Genomic DNA, 22,242 nt, shown 5'->3' with positions numbered 1-22,242 from the left:
TTAGGTAATTCCTCTACTAGCTTACGAAAAAGACATGTCTGTAAACCTCATTATAAGATATACAATGGTGCAATAAGTATTCTGAGCTAAGAAATGAATTTGCACTCAAACTCAATCAGTTTAAGATGTGGATATATTTTCTTGGCTAAATAGTAATTTCAAAGTGTACCTTTCTTATGAAATTCTTATTTTGTTCTTACTTAAAACCCCAGATCTGAATCTTTCACTCTCATATAATTTCAGCTTGTATTGGTCTGAGGTTGAGAATCTGCTGACATGTACGACTTGACATCCTCTTTCACACTTGGACATATCGGTGGTTTCACTGATGCTCTCTTTGTTTGCCCCACACCTGAGAAATAATCCTTCCTTCCCAGACTAACCATTCTCTAGTCTGTTCTCAATTTTATTCTTTCCTGCCATTTCCAGGACCTTTCTTTATCAGCTATCTTCTTACTCACTTTATTTGTTCATTTCATTCTCTACTATATCCTTGGCTTAGAAACCTTACACCAGAATACAAAACTAAACTACACCTTAACCCATTGCTCACCCTCTGCTAGCCTGCTGATTTGGCCAAGGTGTTCAAAGTCCTCATGATAAGAAAATCCAATGACCTTTAACCATGAGGTACTTCCATCTCCTCTTTGCATCATTTGGTATTGTAGAGTCACTCTTTGCCTGTCACTTCAGCCACAAGTAACTTAAGTTTCTTCTCAGTTTCCCTCATGAGCCTAGCTTCCTCCTGCTTGTGAGCATAGGTATCCCCCAAGATTCTGTCCACAGTTCTCTTCTTTTTACATATTCTTTGGCCATCTCATTTATTCATTTGGTTTTAATTATTATGTGCAAACAAATCCCAAATCCCTAGTCCTTGTCATTTCCTGAACTCAGTATTTGCATTTACATCTTACTTGTTTTTTTGTATTTTATTTTATTATTTAAAAAAATTTTTTAAGTTTTTATTTTAATTCCAGTTAGTTAACAGTGTTAATATTAGTTTCAGGTATATAATATAGTGACTCAACACTTGCATACATCACCCTGTGCTCATCACAAGTATTTGTCTGACTTACTTCACTTAGCATTATATTCTAGCTCTATCCACATCGTTGCAAATGGCAAGATTGCATCCTTTTCTATAGCTGAGTAATATTCCATTGTATATATACCATCTCTTCTTTATCCATTCATCAATCGATGGACACTTGGGCTGCTTCCATATCTTGGCTATTTTAAATAATGTTGCTATAAACATAGAGGGGGATATATATCCCTTTGAACTAGTGTTTTTGTATTCTTTAGTAAATATCCTGTCGTGTAATTGCTGGATCATAAGGTGGTTCTATTTTTAACTTTTTGAGGAAACTCCACACTCTTTTCTACAGTGGCTACATCAGTATGCTTTCTCACCCAACAGTGCCCTGAGTGTTCCTTTTTCTCCACATCCCAGCCAACATCTCTGTTGTTGATTTACATCTTACTTTTAGATAACACAAATTGTGTAACTCCTTAACATTTCAGACATCATGCTTCAAACTCAATTTATCCACTCCGAAGACTCTGGAAGCAGTGCTTAATCCAGTCTCCCATATTTGTATTCTTACTGCACGTTCCTTTCAACGTTCCATTTCTCCATGATATGTAATTTCTCTCTAGGCATATCACTGTGCCTGGTAAGCTCAATAAATATTTGTGAAGATGAATTGAATATCATGACCATATCCACTGCTACTCATATAATGAAAGGAATTCATAACTATTTGCAAAACCTCATCTTCATTTTGCGAATAAACTGTGTTCTCCAAAGATGTAACCTCCATATGGATGACTTCGAAGAGTTGCTCTTAGCTTTAGTTCAGATTATCTGGCATGGAGTTTGCATTTTTAAAAAAATTCCTGAAGTGAAGTGGTAATTTTAGAGTCATACTTCCCCCTAATATCTCATATTACTCATAAAAAGTGACTGTTTTTTTTTTTTTTTTTCCTCCTTTTGGAACTTGTGTTAAATGTGAACTCTGATGTCACAGTTGGGTTGTTGTCTTATGATTTGCATAAAATATGTAGATTTAGTGGATGGAATTTTCAAATCTTTATAAACTTTGTAGAAGGCAGTAAGAAACACTTTTGTACAAATTCTTTGGCTTTTCTTACCATATAAGTATCTGGCACCTTTACAAAGACTTTTTATGTTGGTATTTAAATATTTGAAAACGGTATTTAGGCATATGTTTTTAACTGTACTGGGAAGCTTCCCTAATGATTGCTTACAAAGCCACATGAGTCTCTGAAAGGCTCTACTGTAATGGGAAACTACATGCTATAATAATACCTCTGCCAACAGCATCTTTCTGAAGAGATGATAACTTACTAAACCATTGAATCTTAGCCTCATGGTCATATCAGACTGCACTAGAATTTAGAAGCAGGGATTTCAATTTACCTGAAACTCTAATGCCAGTATATTGGTATAAAAGATGTATTGCCCAAGTAGTTCTTGGCTTACTGGTGAAATTTCTTCAAAAGAGAGTTCTCGGTGCTTGTTCGCTACTAAAAGTGAATAGGATAGCCTTTTCTGAAATGGAACTTGGGAAAATCACAGGTCACCACTCCCAAGGATTTCTAAATGTCTTAGGAAGGGTATAATATGTCATGGTGTTGCCAAATTCCTCACTGCCAGAGAGCTTTTCAGCTGTTATAAGTAAATAATAATGTTCCAATTATCGCCATGAGGCAAGCTTCTCTCATCGCTTCCTTCTCTCTTTACCATTATTGGAAATTTCAGAGGAATTCAATGAAGACATTAGTTGTCAAAAAAGATGTCATAAAAAAAAAACAACTTACATGACAGTTAATTGGAATACAAATAGGATATTATGTAACTATATTCACTTTGAATATTATGAATAATTTTGTCACACCCAGAATCTCCGCGGTAGTTATATAGGCCCAATGCCTGCTAACCATTACGATTAGTTCCTTACGGTGTACTACTATATCAGCTGAGTTTGAGAGGCTGGTAATCTGACCCTCCAGTCCCCTGGTACTACTTCATTATATTTTGTGTATTGCCAGATGCAAAGATAGATAGATGATAGATAGATAGATAGATAGATAGATAGATAGATAGATAGATAGATGATAGATAGATAATAAATAAGAGAAAGAAAGAGAGGGGAGGGGAGAAAGAAAGAAGGAAAGAAAGAAAGATAATTTGAGCTTTGTCTTCTCATCTTTTATTTCTTACAATTTGTGTTAATCAATGTCTAACCTAGGGTTCAGCAAACAACAACCTGGACCAAATCTAGCCCATTGCATGTATGGTACATAAGCTAAGAATGTTGTTTCACATTTTTACATGATTGAAGAAAAATAACAAGAAGAATATTTCGTGAGCACTGAAAATAACAAGATTTGTAGATTACTGTGTCCATAAATAAAGTTTTATTAGAATATGGCCACCTTCATTCTTTGACATTTTTCCTGTGCCTGCTTTTGAGCTGCAATGCCAGAGTTGAGTAGTTGCCACAGAGACGTTTAGCTCACAGATCCTAAAACATTTGTTATTTGGCCTTTTTGAGAAAAAGTTTGCTGACCTTGTTTTGTCTGATAGTTGGATAATTTTAGAAAAATGAAGACTTCTTAAAGAAGCTATTTTCTAATATGTAGATATAATACAGGAATTCATAATGTTGCCCAAAATAAATATTTCTCCTTTTATCTTGAGTAAAAGATTATGCTGCTGTTCTATTAAAACTTTAAGTAAACTTAGTTTCTACTTTATTACGTTCCCATTCATTCCTGCTACTACCCCTCTAAAAAACATCTCATATTGAAAAAAAAAAATGTATTTTCAGGTCAGTGCTTTGTTTTATTCTGTAGCATTTGTTGATGTTTTGTAGTATCTTTGTTTTGTTCTGTTTTGTGTATGTTGCTTTGTTTTGTGCTTTTAGGTCTTAGTATTAGTGCTGTGGGTATTTGTGTGATCCTTACTCCCCTGCCCCCTTTTTTTTGAATCTTTAGGAAAGGCTGTAAACCAGCAGGCTAGAGCTCACACAGGATTAACATTTCTATTTTAACTTTGCCACCTACTGCTTACATCCAGGCCATTTGTTCAGAGCTGACTGTATTGCACAGTGAAGACGTTTTTGCCTGTTTTCCTTTTGCCTCTGGAGTTATGAAAATATTTAAGTGTCTGGGTCAGGTTTAGACACATTCTATCAAATTTATATTTTTAGCACTATATATGAATCAGAATGACATGTGGTTTCTGATGAAAGAACGATAGTATTCTTGTGAATGGGTGTTAGCAGTTTGGGATGATTTAATGCCATTATGATTTTTAATGTAAGGTCGATACATGTGGTGTTCTGCCAAAGTTCTTATATAGTGTGTACTGTTTCATGCTTCTTATTAGCTTCCGTTTCACTGGATGAGCACTAAGTTGGAATGTTGGCTCCAGTAAGTCCTTTGAAAGTGTGGAGTTTTGAAGTGTGTGCCACAAATATGACTAAAGCCTTAATATGTTTGCCTTGCAGCATTACAGGATAACTACCTTCATAGTAACGACCCAGTTTTGGCAGTCACATCTCTTGGAATGGCACCCTTAATGAACCGCAGAGCCAGGCATTTTGATTTTTAAAGAGCTCCCTAAAATACTCCGTGTAAAATTTGATAGCCGGAGCAGTGCTTTTGAGCTCAGAAAAGACTCCTGTCAGTTGGAAGCTGTGCATGAATGTCACTCTGAGGATAATGTCTAGACTTCCCCTTTGCTTAGGAATAAGGAACAAATCCCTTTATAAGTCACTGGTTTTTAATAACATTGTGGTTCACTGCTTTCCAAAGCAGAATCTGGAAACTTCTGAGAGTTTACCAAGGATTCTACTGGGATTTTCACAGCGGGAAAAACTAATGGAACAGAGTGGAATGATGGCTGAATTGACAGAAGATGATAAATCATGGTGTGATGACTGCTTGATCATGTAGAAGAGTAGCAGAAAGGGTATATGTAGAGACAGAGAGAGAGAGAAAAAAAAAAAAGGAAGGCAGCCCATAGAGTGATTGCTAATCCAGAGATAAATGTTCTCATTTAAATTTTACTTCCTAAAGACAGTTTATTAAAAATACATACATGGCTAATTGCTGAAAATTTTTTATGCCGAAAAGCAGATTTTTTTTCTTTAAGTTATTCTTCAGAGATACATTCTTTTAAAGACAGCATACCATCTCATGTAATGATTATGTAATTTTTGTGTTCTTAGTTTACCTGAACAACCCATTTGTTTATTCAGCATTCTGCTTATTATGCAAAAAGTATACTTTTCAAGTTTCTGAAATGTTTTATTACTATTTTAATGATGTTAATTACATTTATTTACAGTACTTACCTTTTCCAGACATGTTATGGACTCTCATCCAGCCCTTATCATTTACTCTGTGAGGAGTTGTGAGAATGCAGACTCGATGGGAGACAAGTGTATTTGTGGGATTTATTCATCTCTGTATCTTCAATACTTAGAATAGTGCATCACTCAAAGTTGCCAGTCAATGGATATTACTGGAATGAATGAGTGAATGAGTTGCACTTATCCTCCATCATGTTTAGCAGAAGGTCAGATGAGTTAAGATCACATAGATATTTGGTATACGATACAACTAGAATATCAACTCTTGCTGTCTGAATTTACACCCTGAGCATTTATTCTCTTCACATTACTACCTCATTGACCATCACCACTTTATATTATTTACCTTTTATGAAGTTAAGGTAATTTCATTTATACTTCTCATTTTACTGTGAAAGAAATGTTTCATCCACATAAGTCAAGACGATGTTGTTGATGTGCTGACACACATCAGCATTGTTTTGTTTGAGTGATATCACTCACTTTTGCCCACCCATATGTTGTCACCAAGTCTTACACATTAACAAGATACATCTTATAAGGTGACAGAGAAGACTTGAAACAGATTGGATTTGTGTGTGAATTAACTCTGCTAGAATTTGACCTGTGAATCTGATCCTTTTTATGTCAGTTACTATATAGTCAAGAAGGAAGGAGATTATATTTTGGGGGAGAGGAGAGGTTGCAGAAATGGAGTAGGTCTTCGCCTTCATTTTTGATTTATCACTAAATCTTTGCACATTTCCAATTTTTTTTAAATGGGGCTTATCTCTGTCTTCAGTATGTCTTACAAACTCACCAAAACACATGCAAATCTCTTTGGCATGGTTCTATTACTTAATTAAAATGGATTCTGCATATTCAAATGATATATTTGGAGGATTTCAGAATATCATGCAAGGAGACCGTGCCTCTCAACAGAAGAGATGGTGATGATTTGCTCTGCTACACTGACTCTTTTACTATTTAATCACTGATATTTTCCTAGACCTGAAAACAACTGCAGCCAAACCTCATTCCTGTATGTTGCCTTCATTTAACCCTTTACTCATAAATGAATGTAAGAAAATTTTCTAGCATAAAGACAAGTTAAAGTCTTTTGTCTGTGTATTAAGAAATAACCACACTATGTTTTTGTTCTTGATGTGCTGCCAAGTTTCTCTGAGGCAGACTTGGCAGCTTTTGTCCCTAGGAGAGGAATTCACAGCCTTAGACTCAGCCAGGCCAAGCCTTCTCAATGTGATTACCCAAAGGAGGGCTATAGCTGGCTCTCAGGTGTGGGGGTGGTTTCTGTGGAAAGCCAGCTTTATAAGTTTTTTGTTGTTGTTGTCATTTTTTTATTGACCTGAGAAGAATTCAAATTTGTAGAAAATGGAAAGAAAGGTTTCATTTTAGAATATGAAATATAGTATAAATTGGAATAAAAAAACTGAAATTGGATTTTCTGAGGTGAATCTCTGGTACTAGAGTCATAAATGTTTTATTTAGTTGTATGCTAGTTTCCTCTTTCACTCACGTGGCAGGTAGAATAATAGCCCCCCAAAGGTTACATCCTAAGATCTGGAACCTGTGGATATGTTACCTTACATGTCAGATTCTGTTATAGACCTTGTGATGAGGAGATTTTCCTGAATTTGTTATAGACCTTGTGATGAGGAGCTTTCCCCTCTTCATTGGGTCCTCTCTCAAACTGCTGTTTACTTGCACTCCTTGACCTCTTCCTACTTCCTCCTGTTCACGTTTCATTCTTTTCAACTGGAATGGCCATTCCCCTCTCAAATCTTGCTGGTATGAAAGGAGATAGGGTAATGCAGAAAGGACTGGGTGACTAGGTCACTGAGATACAGCCGTGCCACCTCTGATGCTGGTCTATAACACCCAGAATTCTCTGTGTGTGCTCAATCTAATTACATGACTATGTAAAAGCAGAAAAACTTTTCCTGGCTATCTTCAGGGGGAGATGTGACAATGGAAGATGTGTCAGAAAGATGTGATTCTGCTGGCCTTGAAGATGGAGGAAGTGGGACCATGTGCCAAAGAATTCCACTGGGTTCTAGAAGCTGGAAAACTCAAGGAAGCAGATGGTCCTTACAGTATCCAGAAAGGAATGCAATTCTCCTGACACCTTGAGGTTAGCCCACTGGGACCCATGTTAGACTTCTAGCCTACAGAACTATAAGACAATAAATATGTGTAGTTTTAAGGCATGAAACTGGTGGGAATTTGTTATAGCAGCAACAGTAAAGTACTGCAAATGGGTTTGACCTCTAGCTTCATTGAAAGATGAAAGATGAAAATTCTCTTAAGAATTTCTAAAATAAAAATAATCAATCTGATGTTTTGAAACTCCAGCAAAGCCTTTGCTCATAAATGCAGAAATATAATATGTTTTGTTCTATAGCTGCTTTTCAACCAGTGCAGAATAACGTAGTGATACATTACAAAGATACCATTTATTCACTCATTAGAATTTATTGAGCCTATTGCATGCCAGGGCTTATGGTATATAAAGAAAAATAGCAACAGCACTTACCTTGAAGGAACTCATGGCCCAATGGAGGAGGCAATTCAATCTAATTTAATAAATATTATGGAACCAGTTATGTGACAGGCACTCTCACAGGTGCTTGGGATGCACCAGTGAACCAAAGAGACAAACGTCTCTCTGTTCTTCTGGAGCTTACATTCTACTGGTAGAGAAAATGACCATAATGCATAAACAGATTATATAACCTGTTTAAATTTGATCAGTGCTATGAAACACACACACACACACACACACACCCATGGTGAAAGATTTTAGGGTTTGTCCCATTGAGATGGTTAGAGTTTAGCAAAGACTTGAAAAAATAAGAGAATATTTAGGGAAAGAGCATTGTAAACTCTTCATAGAGACCAGTGTGTTAAGATCTATAATGTAAGGATCTGTAGAATCCAGGAAGAAAGTGGCTGCCTGATTCACATTTGAGATCGTTTTCTGTTGCTACTTACCAAATTACCAAAAGATTAGTGGCTTAAAACTATACATACTTGTTATTTCAGTTTCTGTAGATGAAAGCTTGGCTGGAGTCTCTGCTCAGGGTTTCACAAGTCTGCAAAGTGTAAGCCAGACTACATTACTTTCTGGAGTTTAGTGTCTTCTTCCAAACTCACATGATTTTGAAAAAAAAATATTTAATTTTGATGCAGAAATGAGGCAAAAGCAGTTCCCTCCCACAGGGATCTCTGTTGGTCATTCAAATCATAGTGGTTTGCTCCTTTAAAATTAGCAGTCTTTCCCTTCAATCTGCTAAAATGGGGTTTCATATAATGTGGCATAGTCATGGGATTGACATGCTATCAATTTAGCATTTTTCTTTTGGTCAGAAGCAAGTCACACATTCCACCTGCACCCAAAGGGAGAGGATATACAAAGACCTAGGGGTAACCTTGGAGTGGGTCAGCCGCTGCCTATATGCATTTTAGATAAATCACTTTGGCAATGATGTGGAGCATGCATTACAGACAGAGAAAAGGAAACCAGTTAGGAGACTTTTTGTTTATTATAGGCAAGAGAGGATGAAAGCCTAAATTAAGACAGGTGTTAGAAGTTGGAGGTTGAGAGGGATTACCAGATTAAAGAGATATTTTGGAAGAGGTAAGGACTTCATGGTAACAAATTGATTTGGGAAAGGTGGAAGGATGAAAACTGTGTTGAGAGTGCTTTACAGATTTTTGACTTGGCAAATAGATGGGAAGAAGTACCATTCACTGGTCAAGGGAGTATGGAATCAGCAAGCAGATTTGGAGAGTAACAAATTCCTTTCTGAACGGCACACCTACACTTTCCTGTGACCTGTTCTGCATCATAGACTGAGTTTATCACCGAAATACAGTACCTTATCAAAATCTCACAACGACCCTATGAGTTAGAATCAGTACCCTCCTTTTACAGTTACGTAAACTGAAGCTTTGAGAAGTTAAATGGCTTTCTTAGGGTTGTGACGCTATTGGGAACAGTAATTAAATTCAAACCCAAGTCTGCCCCACACTGAGTTAAAGATTTGGTGAACCATTTGGAGGAATCAGTCAGAGAGTGTTGTTCAGAGATACACTTCAGCAGAGAGGGCTGTGCTAAGAGATGTAGATACTGGAGTCACAGCGATGTAGGTGTTAGCTGAATCCATGACAATCCTTGAGGCCCCACTAGGAGACTATTCAGATAAGAATTTAACTCTGGGAGCTCATTTAAGGTTAGGAAAATCAAGAGCGTTTACCAAGGAAATGGAGAAGGAGCGATCATGAGAGTTAAGCAAAGAGGAGGAAGTAGCATCATGGCGGCCTGGAGCAAAGAGAGCCACAGGCAGGAAAGAAGAAGTGGTGGAGAGCATCAGAGGTGGCACGGCTGTATCTCAGTGACCTAGTCACCCAGTCCTTTCTGCATTACCCTATCTCCTTTCATACCAGCAAGATTTGAGAGGGGAATGGCCATTCCAGTTGAAAAGAATGAAACGTGAACAGGAGGAAGTAGGAAGAGGTCAAGAAGTGCAAGTAAACAGCAGTTTGAGAGAGGACCCAGTGAAGAGGGGAAAACTCCTTTCTGTATCCGAGCACCCAGAAACTTAGGTTGGTGCTCCAGGCCATGGAGCATCCATATGCAATTTGAATTTGGACAATGAATGCACACAACAGCCTATCTTCCAGTCAAAATGGTGCAGGAAAGTAGGTTAATTAATGACCATAAAATTTATTAATCTCAGATGAGTAATTCTTTCCCCAGATGTTGAAGGGTTAAATAGAAAGAGCCCCAATTTTGCATCTTTGGAAATTTAGTTGCTGCATCCTGTGTAGGACTAGTTATACCTACATAGAATGTACCCCTGCATTATTCAAAGTAAGTCTATTTGGTTTAAGTTAAATGTAAATAAATTATTTATGATATAATCCAATAAGGATACTAGAATGTGATGTGTATGTTTATGTTTTACAACATCCTCAAACGTTAATTTTGTGATTTCTGTGACAGTATTTGAGTATTTGGTTGTATTACTAGGAAACTATAATAATGCAGATGTTGATGGGTTATCACATGGTCTAATACTAAATTAAAATTTTTTTCTAACACTCGCAGAGAAGATTAGGTTCTAGAATCAGAATAAACAAGCATATTATATTGTAAACTTATTAAACGCATTTTGATACATTGGATATAGCAGATTTTTTCATGAAAACACACACCTTAGTTGAATAAATAAGTCAAATTTTACAAATGGCACATTTTTCTGCTTTCTGATTTTTTTTGCCAAGCCTCAACCAAATCAAAACTCATAATTTAGTTCTTCTTATAGAATTGCTAATTTAATAAAATTGTTGGCATTAAGATTTCTCTTTCAACTTTGCCCCAGAAGACTACTTTTCAATCAACTTATCCAAATGTGTAACTTTGAAACTTGACACAGCAGTAATGGATGCAAGCATGTGTGTGCTTACCTGTGATACTGTAGATCTACATATGGCAGCATGATATGGCAAATGAAAATTTCCAGAGACTCCTCATAAAGACCAATTCTAATTTTGGGTGGGATTTTCCCAAAACCTTGTTAAATACAGAATAACTTGTTAAGAATAAGTATAATAAGTTATCCTTCTGATGTAGTTTTTTTGGAGTAGTGTTGTTGGGGTCCGGAGCCATCTACCAAGAAAGAATTCTTGACGTCTTTGGTTCAAAAAGTGGTTTTATTAAAGCATAGGGACAGGACCTGGGCAGAGAGAGCAGCTGCCCCCGGGATTGTGAGGGGCAACTGATTATATACCTTGGGGTTGGGGAGAGTAAAGATAAGGGAAAATTCCTAAAGGACTTTCATATGCTAAAGAAGACTCACAGGATCCTAGAGGCCTTGCTATTGCCAAACTAAGGTAGTTCTCCCTTTAGCAAGGCATTAACATTAACACAGTTGGGGGTTTCCCGGAGGAATGTTATAATCTGCCTATTTCAACTATTTGTCAAAGGGCTGCAGGTTATAAGGACATTTAATTTTATCTACATTTCCTTCTGCCTTTGTGTCCCACATCACTTGGATGATTCTAGACTAAGAATTAGGGAACAGGCTTTGACTTCAAAGGACCTAGGTTTAAATCCCTCCCTCTATCACTTGTCAGTGTTACGACCTCAAGCAAATTATATAACATCCCTAAGCCTTAGTCTTAATTGTACCTTATTTTTGAACATATTTCAAAGATTGAATGAGATGATATATGTAAAACCCTGAAGGTACTGCCTAGAAGTTAGTAAATACTCAGCAGGTACATGTATACTTATATCTACATAGTAGATATATATTTACTGGAATCAATTATATATCTATGAATATAAATATACAAGTATATATGTATACACATAAATATTCTTGAATTCCTACTATGAATCCTGATACTATCCTATTCACTAGACATAAGCAGTGAACAAAATACAAAAATGCCTCTCCTTTCATAGACTTAATATTCTTGTGGGAGGAAACAGGCAATGAATAATGTGTGTATAATTATTTTCAGTATTACATTTGAGTACACTGCATTAGAAAAAGCAGAGCGAGAAAAACACCTAACTACAGGTGGTAGGTAAATCTGCTGGTCATGTAGGAGGCATTTCTTTTATCTGGAAATTATAGATAAAAGTAAAACACTGGTATATGAGAATAGTAAATAACATATGTAACAAAGAGTGGGAGTAAAGAAAGATAATTTCAGACCATGGAGAGTAAAATTAGTTATAGTCTCTGTAGAGTTTACAAGGAAGGTTTACATGGGCTCTCTCCTTTGATCTTGAACAGCCTTGTCAGGTATATGAGGTATATATCCACATTTTATAGAGAAATAAAAAGATTACAGGAAGTAGGTTTGCTCAAGTTCATCCCAATTGCAAGTGTAAAACCAGAATGAATACAATGGAAATAGAGGACACTATTGCACGTTGGTGGAAGCAGGTGTATTTTCTTTTTCAGTAGTGATGTAGGAACTGCCATTAAATGGGCTGTTAAGAGCAACGCTTACCTACTCCCAAGAGCTCACTGCAAAAAGAGAACCATCAGGGAGCTCAGTTACACACAGTGTTCAGCCTGTGCGGGAGCAGCGCAAATTGGTTGTATCCCTTCTAATGTATCTGCTATTAGGTGATCTTAAGAGCAGTGTCCTGAATTAGTAGAGTAGCTCTACTAGGTCTGCTTTGGAATATTTACATTCTACTTTATCATTTTAGTGACAACCGGAACATAATTTCAGTCTACAGCTTTACTTAATTATATCTCTTAAATTATTTTTTAATTTCTCAACTTACATATGCCTATTTTTTAATCAAGAAAGAGATGAACAAAAAAAGAAAAGCCATCCTGGTTTATATTCCCTATTTGAAACCAAATGTATTTCAGCCTTCAAAAGTATTTGAGTAGAAAAAGGTAATTTGTGCCTAAATATTAGGTAAAATGGCTTGCAGAAGCTTGGACCACACCCTGTGAAATACATAGCTCTATTTCTGCAGTGAGACAGAAATCTTCAAACCAAGTATAATAAATAAAAAACCATAAGTAGCCCTCAGTAAGTGCAGGTCAAGTTTTGTGACCAAATTAGTTCAAGTCAGGACAGATTTTACCTACAAAGACACTTAAAAACAAAAACAAAACAAAAAATTTTTGAAAATTAGAGTTGCAGGAAAAAGATAATGGGCCTCCATTAAAAATCGAGTGTAATCTCCTACGATGTAGAAGGATTATACTATAAATACTAATTATGTTTTCACTCTGTTAGATAATTACAAATGGCTCTGCTTGGCTTTTTGAGGGGGAGGGGGGCATTTTATTTTACTGGCACTTAAGATTCTAAGAAATATTGTTTGCTTTTTAGTAAAGATGTATTGGTTCACAAAGCTGGAAAACAATGGTAGGGTGGCTTTAGATGTGGTTTGACTAGGGCTCTAGCTTCTTTCTTTGGAGTTTGGGGCTGTCTTCTCCTTAGCAGGGAGCAGGAATCAGTTTTGTCCTTCTGTCAACTATTGGGCTGTTAACAAATGGTGGTAAGGTTCGAAAAGATATTTGCACTTCAATCAGCTCTGCTAGAAAGAGGGTCAAATCTGGTTCTCTTTGTTCTTCCTATAAACCTGAGTTTCCATTTTGCATTATTTCCCTTTAGACTAAAATACATTCTTCAGCATTTCTTCAAATGCAGAAGGTCTGCAGCCTACAACTTTCCCCAGATTTTATTTATCTAAAGAATAGCTGATTTCATCTTCATTTTTAAAGAATATTATCACTGGATGTGGAATGCTGGGTTAACTCCTTTTTATTTTTTCTTTCTTTCGGCATTTAAAAAAGTCATCCCATTATCTTCTGGCCTCCATTATTTCTAATAAAATGTCATCAATAGTGATATCCCTTGTTCTCATGACATAATGTCTTTTTTCTGGGGTTTTTTTTCTCTAAGTTTTTTTTTCTATAGCTTTTGTTGTCAACAGTTTAAATATAATATAATGTGCCTAGGGGTGGCTCTTTTTGTCTCTATTCAGCTTGAGTCTCACTGCATTCCTAGATGTGCAACATAATATTTTTTATCAAAATTGGTCCCCACATGGGGCTCCCTGCTCAGCAGGAAGCCTCCTTCTCCCTCTCCCTCTGCCTTCCACTTCCCCTGCTCTCTCTCTGTCAAATAAATAAATAAAATCTTAAAAATAAACAAACAAACAAACTTGGGAAATTTTCAGCCACTATTTCTTCACATATATTTTCTTCCCCAGTCTCTCCCTGCTCTCCTTTCAGAGCTCTACTTGCCCATATATTAGACCATTTGATAATGTCACACATGCCCGAAAGGTTCTGTTCACTTTTCTCATTTTTTTTTTCCTGTGTTCTTGCAAGTGGATAATTTCTATTGATCTGGCTTCAAGTCATGGACTTTCTTCTTTTAACTCCAGTTGGCTACTAAATCTATGGAGTTTAGATTTTATTTTAGTTATTTTATTTTAGTTATTTTAGTTATCGTTGTCAGCTATCCATTTGACTTTATATAGTTTTTATTTCTTTGCTGAGTTTTTCTATTAATTCATTAAACCATGTCTTCCTTTCATTTCTGAATTTCTTTTCAATATTTTCAACATATTTATGTAGCTATAATAGCTGCTTTAAAGTTGTCATTTGCTAAGTTTAACATCTGGATAATTTAACTTCTTTTTCTTCTTGACTATTAGCCACACATTTTCTCGCAGTCTCTCTCTCTCTCCATGTATAACAATTTTTGTTGTTGAATACTGGACATTACAGATAATATCTTGGCTTTAGGTTCTGTTATCTTCCCCTGAAGAGTGTTCATTCTTGTTATAGCAGACAGTTATCAGCCGATCATGTAGAATGTGTTTAGACTTGTTTTACTCTTTGTTAAAAATCTTGTGTTCAAGGTAAGTCACTCTAATTTAGCAGGATGCAAACTCTAAACCCTCTCCCTTGTATATCCTATCAGGTCTTGGTTACAAGTTCTGTTAGGACAGCCCTAAAATTAAGTCTTACTCTAAAATGTGGTACTAACTCTTACAGGCTCAGGCTTTTCATGTCAGCTGGATGCCAGGAGTTTTAACAAGGTGTTCATGAGATGTGTGTACTCTGGTTGGGCCAGAACTCCCACCTCACTTAGGATTGCTCTTCCCCAGAACTGCTGAAACTATCATTTATCCATCCCATTCTCCCCATAGCAGCTGCAACTGGTTAAGCCTTGGGTGGTCCTATTCTGCAAATACATATCCCAGGAATCAGCAACAGACTCACAGGGGATTTCCACATGGACTTCTTCTGGAACCCCTTTTCTGCACAGCTTTGTCTCTGTGATACCGTGTGCCCAGAATTAATTTGCTTCTGTTGCCCCAAATTCTCACATCTGTCTCCTCAGCTCAGTGGGACCACCATGCACTACTTGGATAGCAGCTCTTTCCACCTCTGTTGGGAAATTGTTCCCAGGCAGAAAGTGGAGTGATCATGGAGATTATCTTGTGAGTTTTTCTTCTTTTAGTCATGTGCTGTCTATTATCCCTTACCTAGAAAGAATTGCCTCATGTAGTTTGTCAGTTTTATAGTTGTTCACTGCAGGAAGGCTCTTCCGGTATTAGCTACTTCATCATGGCCAACTGCCATATTGCCCTCCAGAAAGATGTTTTGGAATGCGTTTTCCACCAAGTGTTTGAAAACAGCTATTTCCTTTATATCCATGCCAACTAGGTTTTATCATTATTTTAAGATTTGCAGATTAAGTGGGTATTTTTATAATTTCATACATATATATACAGTTTTAAAAATGGATGTACTTTTTCATATATACACAGTTTATATACAAATCATATATATATTTATATATATATATAATTATATAATATAATTTTCAAAATGTCTGAAACTTTTGCTTGGAGACTCTCCAAAAGTATTTTAGTACATCCCAAATAAGTCATTGATTTTATATATTAGTAGAAAATATATTATTTGAGCTAAACTTAAGCAGAAAGAATATTAAAAATTAATAGGCATATAAAAAACTAATTTTGTAGTCTCTTCTTTGACAAATACAGACAACTACCAAGAAACAATATAGTTTACAAAGAATTGTAATACTCAAATGCTTGAGCAGATATGTATTTCTTCTGTAAAGTTTGTTTAAAATCAACCCTTCTAAAAATTTTAAGTCTGTGGTCTGACATGGGAACCAACACCCAAATTTTCTAAGAAACTCCCTAGGTGATTTTGAGTGAGATAGTTTGAACACCATATTTTGAGAAACTATTTGTTCAATAGAACATGGTCCCTAAATGAACATGGATGGTAGGTCCTTGGGAGTGAAATGAAATTAATGGTATCAGCAAATAAACTTGAAAGTCACTGAGTTCTGTATTTTCTTCACAGTGCAGTAAAGTATTTTAACAACTCTGAAAGGTTCTTCAGCAAGAAGTAAAGAAACCTCTTTAACCTAGGTTAACCTAGTACTATCTAAATTGACTTGACCCTACAAACTTTTTAACACCATCACACTTCAAGAGATCCTGGATAGATAGAATTTGTTGATACCATCTTCCCAAGGGCCTCCCCTCAAATAGAGACACTGAGATGCCTTTGATGGCCAAGTGGGGCTCTAACTGCCCTAAGGGGTGCCGCTGAAGGTTGTCAACATCAGGGCACTTAAATTACCTATTGAGTGTGAAAAGCTCTGTTAAGTGTGAGAAATTGTGCTAAATGACCTAGTTTAGAAATATTTCTGTTGTTGTTGTTGTTAAAAGAACATTCATGAATAGAATCGCTACCTTTTAAAAGTATATTTGGTAAACTATTAATAAAAATTATAAATTTATGATTCAGTTTTAGCCCCCCATTTTTAAAAAATACTTTTAAAAGAATGTAGCAGCAGTTTGATAAACTAACAGGAAAAAATCTATTTTGAATACATATTTAAACTAACATGAAACAAGGCAGCCAACTGGTAAGATCTAATTTTAGAAACTTATCATGTAGAATGTCCAATCATTCTTCCCTCATTTATCTATAAAGCTTTCATTTGTCACACAGAGTTATTGCAGGGTTGTTTTGTTTTTTTTTTTGGCTTTAATTATTTTTTTTATTTTAATAAATTGGTTCAGAAAATCAAGATGAAGGAAGAATTGTCATTTAATAAATATACTGATTTTATCTTTTATAATACTAATTTCATGAATAAACACTACAACTGATTTTCCTGCAATAATTTGCCTCGGAAATCATACTTAGTGCTGCTTAGGTTGACATCTAGGGGCACCATGGTGAAGACAGGAAAAAGAAGAATGTGTTGAGTATATGACTTTGAGATTTGTGTGTTTGTCTTTACTAAATTGAATAAGGCTGCTCATTAGCTGGTAGAAATTCCTATTAATCACGAAAACCTAGAATCAGGTTGACTACGTAATTTGTAAAGCCTGGTGCAAACTGAAAATTCAGAGTCACTTGTTTAAAGTTATTAAGAACTTCCAGGAGGTAAGGGCAGAGCATGAAACCAAGCATGGGCCTCTGACTGCAGGAACTTGCGTGATTATACAGGTCTAACACCCACAAGGGCGGCCCTGACTAGAATATTCTTACAGATGAGCAATTGGGGGAAGGGCTCTGACAAGAGATCTGATTAAGGAGGCAGTGTTCCCCCAAATCCCCAGGTGACCAGTGGCAAGCAGGCAGTTTGGCACAGCAATTTCCAGTGAAACCCCCTAAGGATTGTAGTTTAAGTGAGACTCAGCTGATAGATACACAAATGACTACTTTCATGAATGGGTGGGTGATGAGCTATGTTTGATCACCTGTTTGAGGCAGCCAACATTTACTGTGCTATAAATTCAAGCTGTTCTTTTGTCTGGAGACAGTGGAAAGGTTTAAGGATAATATTGCTATGATTCCTTGTATTAGAAAAAAAAAAAATCCTAGGTGGTCTAAAATGTATAAGGCAGGAAAGAAGCTTGTCAGGGGACTTTTATTTAAAGAGTCAATGAAACAAAAGAAAATTAAAATGACTAATGTGGGTTGGTGAGTCTACTATGTTATCTTTGTATATAGGTTTGTATCATGCAAGTCACTTAGAAAACGTGTCCTACTCGGTTCATGTCACAATGCTTCAATATACTCAAGTTATGACTATTTTCTATATCTCATAGATGAGAAAATCGGGGTTCAGAAAAAATGATGATTCCAGTAATGTCAAAATTTTAGTAGGTGGTTGAGCTATAAATAAAAAAAAAACAACTTGTCCTTATTGAAGGTATACTATGTACCAGACACCATGCTAAGCAATTTCCATGGATTATTCATTTAGTTTTTAGTAGTCAGAACTCTTTCACCTGAAAGTGAGCATCCACCGTTCTTAATCTAGTTTTAAAAAAATAATGTCCTGTGTGTGTGTTCAACTGGGAAATGAAGGAGACAGCCTCAGACATAGCTGCATTCGTGCTAAAATGATGTTCTCAGGAATTTATCTCACTGTCTTTCAGCTCTGCTTTCCTCTCTATTTATTCTCAAAAGGAGTCTCTGCATGTGGTGGGAAGGATGGTCCTGCACCTCCAGATTTACAAGCCTTTAATCGTCCTGATCTCAGAAAGAAAGAGGCTCTCAAATATCTAATTCCTAGGGAAGGCTGGGCTCTGACCTTGTTTCTGTGCCCATTCCTGCATGAATCACCAGGGCAAAGGGATACACTTATTGGACAGGCCTAAGTCATGGCATCTGCCTGGAGCTGGAAGAGAGATACACACACCATTCCTTAACTGCATAGACTGAGAATGAGAGACGTGTTTCCAAAAGATGTCTCAGGGTGTTATTACCCAAAGAAGGGGACGTGATTCTGGGTAGGCCTTAGGAGCAGATTTCCATTACAATAGGTGCAATTATTATTTATATTTACACATAAGCAAACTGAGGCTTGAGGGAAAAAGAAGGATACTCTGCTTCACTGTAAATATATTGTAGAGACGGAGCTTATCCCAAGGAAGTCAAAACAATACCCCAAATTCTACAAAACAATAAAAAGGACATTTATGTTTTGAGTACATTCAAGGAACGCCAGCCTCACTACCCTCAGAAAGAAGACATTCGATAACTGCATTATCATCTTCAAACTAAAAGGTTCAGAGATTGCTTTATGTGGACCTGTGTAACTGGGAGTTTTATGGACATTCTGGAATGTGCATCTTTCAATGACTAACATTTTCATGGGAACACCCTACTCAAAAAACCATAAATTCTAGAACGTGAACTCTCGAGTGCTGTGCCTGTTTATTTTTGCATCCATACTAGATACAGTGCCAACGCACTGAAGGCACTCAGTAATTTCCTGTTGAATCAGTGAGTGAAAAAGGGTGGGAGACAATCCAAGTCAACTTAGTTACTTATTAGTGAACAATACAGCCCAGGAATACCTCGGAAGTATTTTGTATATGGGGAACTGAAGGATTTATATGTCTTGAAAAAGATGCTATAGGTGTCTACCAGGACTGCATTTTGAGAGTAACTACCCCATTAACATGGGCCTGCTTAGGGAACAGCGGCAAACTGTATATTGGCTCTTTCAACCGATTGAAATGACACTGACACATTGATGACTCTAAGTACTAGTTTATGCCGTGCCTTCGTCATGATTACATTGGACCAGATTAAACCTATGTCTTCAGAATCTGAACTGGAGTTTGTAACAAAAGGAGAAATATAAAGACATCCAGAGTAGAGCCTTGTAAATGGTGTACACTGGAGTTAGGATATTTGTTTCTCAGCCCCTAAGTACTAGAGATCCTGACCAATCATCTAAGTTGTTGACCAACTACCAGAACTGTTTTTCTCCTAAGTTTTTTATTTTAACTCTAGTATAGTTAACATACAGTGTTATATTAGTCTCAGGTGTACAATATAGTATAGTTTTCAGTAATTCTGTGCATTACTCAGTGCTCATCATGATAAGTGTACTCTTTAATTCCCATCCCCTATTTCATCCATCCCCAACCCACCTTCCCTCTGGTAACCATCAGTTTGTTTTCTATAGTTAAGAGTCTGTTTTTTTGGTTTGTCTCTCTCTCTCTTTTTTTTCCCCCATGCTCATTTGTTTTGTTTCTTAAATTCCACGCAGGAGTGAGATCATATGGTATTTGTCTTTCTCTGACTTATTTTGCTTAGTATTATACTCTCTAGCTCCATCTATGTTGTTGCACATGGCAAGATTCCATTCCCTTTTATGGCTGAATAATACTCCATTGTATATATACACCACCTCATCTTTATCCATTCATCAGTGGATGGACACTTGGGGTGCTTCCATAATTTGCCTATTGTGAATAATGCTGCAATAAGCATAGGGGTGCATGTATCTCTTTGAATTAGTGTTTTTGTATTTTTTGGGTAAATGCCCAGTAGTGCGATTGCTGGATCATAGGGTAGTTTTATTTTTAACTTTTTGGGAAAACTCCATACTATTTTCCAGAGTGGCTGCACCAGTTTGCACTCCTGCCAACTGCACGAGGGTTTTTTTTTTTTTTTCCACGTGTTTGCCAACATTTGTTTCTTGTGTTTTTGATTTCCGCCATTCTGACACGTGTGACGTCAACTACTAGAACTGTTGCTGTGTCTTTTAAATAGTCCAGTTTCAGTGAGGTCTGGCATTTGGTAAAATAACAGCATAAACATCTATAATTCTGTTCACATTTTAAATAGGATAATGCCAAACGGCAGTGTCCAGAGAAAGGCAAGCAAAAAGGTGTGGTTTTGACTTTTACTAATTTTTTAATTTTTTGTTTTTTTATTTATTTGAGAGAGAGAGAGCACGCACGAACAGGGGAGAGGGGCAGAAGGAGAGGAAGAAGCAGACTCCCTGCTGAGCAGGGATACAATGCAGGGCTCTATCCCAAGACCCTGGGGTCATGACCTGAGCCAAACGCAGATGCTCAATTGACTGAGCCATCCAGGCACCCTGGTTTTGAATTTTAATAAGTGTACTTGAAGAGAGTGTTGATGTTTAGACCAGAGGAAGAGATTATAAAGATAAATGTGGAGGGGTGTAAAAAAGAGATTGAGTGTATTCTTGGTAGCTATAGAAGAAAGGCCAATCAATAAAAGAGACACAGATAAATTTAACTGAAGAAGAAATTTTTCAATCTTTTGCTGACTTGTGAAAGATGATCTTGGACAATAAAATTGTAGTGATATATATGAAATTTCATTAGATAGAGATTCTTCAATGTAAAGGATGTATTGTCCAGTTTTATGGACAATTTTCCTTTTTTTTTTTCAGAAAACTAGGCTAATTATTAGAGGTGGACTTAGCATAAAATTGAGAGTTCCTCATTTGCAATTGTTTGGGGAAGACACAAACAACTCTGTTTTTGTATTTACGAATTATTTTCCCTAAAGAAGGCTTCCCAATTACATATATTCAAGGTCTCATAAAGCCTAAATTAACTATTGTTAAAAGTGATGATTAACAATGCCACAAAGATTTAAAGCTATTGTATTCATATTTGAATCCACACTTTTGAATGACTATTCTAATTTATGCATTAAAAACTTTAATATATGGAATTCTAAAAAGAACCAATATATTTATTTGTGATGCACTGATGAAGATTGAACCAGTATAATGAGGAACTCTGCAGAAATATTAGCTCATAAAGTACTAATCCATGCCTAAACATGGAAGAGTAAAGGAATTAAATGGATATTTATTTTCTTGAAATCAGAATTAAATAATACATTTTTACCATAGAACCAGGCACATAGTAGGCATTCAATAATTATGTGTTTCTCTCTGGTGATCTTGCATTTCTATGATTTTATTTGAACTTGATTTTCAAGTAGAAATGTTATCAATTCTTAAAGTTACTTATATTTTTGCGAGAGTTTCAGATAAGTTGACATTCAGTTTTACTTGGTATAAAAATGTATTTTTACCTTTAAAGGTCTTAAAATAAAAGGGAATCTACTCATCATTACCAGCAAAACAAAAAAATAACTCAAACAGGAAGACAAGCAGTAAATAAAAGTGGTGTTCTTGCTTTTATTTCAAATGAGTCAAAAGCAAGTATTACATTATCTTTTTATTAGCCCATTTTTATAGCCACTTTTGGGGTAATATTTTATAAATGGCATGAGGAAAGTATGTTTCTTGTGGCTTCTTTCAAAAGAAATGATGATTTGTGTAAAATATTGCTCACATAGTTAAGACATTAGGTTAAAAACAGGAGCCAGTTGTCTCATTTGAGAATACTTAATTTTTTTCAGAGCTGATAGTTTTATCTTTGGGAATCCCTGTAGTCAAGATTCCCTTTCTTGCAATTTTATTTGGG

General features: G+C 36.1%; 1 protein-coding gene across 2 annotated transcripts in view; it reads left to right on the top strand.

The window, feature by feature from the left end:
- The window catches only part of SEMA3C (semaphorin 3C), a 181,958-nt gene that overhangs the window by 126,168 nt on the left and 33,548 nt on the right, over nt 1–22,242 (top strand). The gene's annotated exons all lie outside the window — the stretch shown is intronic.

This window comes from Mirounga leonina, unplaced genomic scaffold (assembly GCF_011800145.1).
Source record: "Mirounga leonina isolate KUSES-001 unplaced genomic scaffold, KU_Mleo_1.0 Mir_174, whole genome shotgun sequence".
Classification (NCBI taxonomy): Eukaryota; Metazoa; Chordata; class Mammalia; order Carnivora; family Phocidae; genus Mirounga; species Mirounga leonina.
Note: the sequence above shows the minus strand (reverse complement) of the source record. Positions and strands in the feature narration are given on the sequence as shown.